Raw genomic sequence first — 315 nt, forward strand, 5'->3', positions numbered from 1 at the left:
TTCCCAGCCACTCTTCCCCAAGCCCGTGGCGTTGCAGGGGGTTGTTGTGGCCCAAGTGCAGGACCCGGCACTTGGCCTTGTTGAACCTCATCCCACTGGCCTTGCCCCGCTGATCCTGCAGAGCCTCCCGACCTTCAGGCAGATCTGCGCTCCCCCCTAACGTGCTGCGCTCTGCAAACGCACTGAGGGTGCCCTCGACCCCCTCATCCGGACCGTTACAAAGACACTAAACAGAACTGGAGAGCAGTTCCAGCGCTGCAGAATGAAATCTTACAGACACACACGCAAAGAAAGCAAAGCCTGCTCGGCGGGAAA

The sequence above is a fragment of the Buceros rhinoceros genome, unplaced genomic scaffold, assembly GCF_000710305.1.
Source record: "Buceros rhinoceros silvestris isolate BGI_N320 unplaced genomic scaffold, ASM71030v1 scaffold9033, whole genome shotgun sequence".
NCBI lineage: Eukaryota > Metazoa > Chordata > Aves > Bucerotiformes > Bucerotidae > Buceros > Buceros rhinoceros.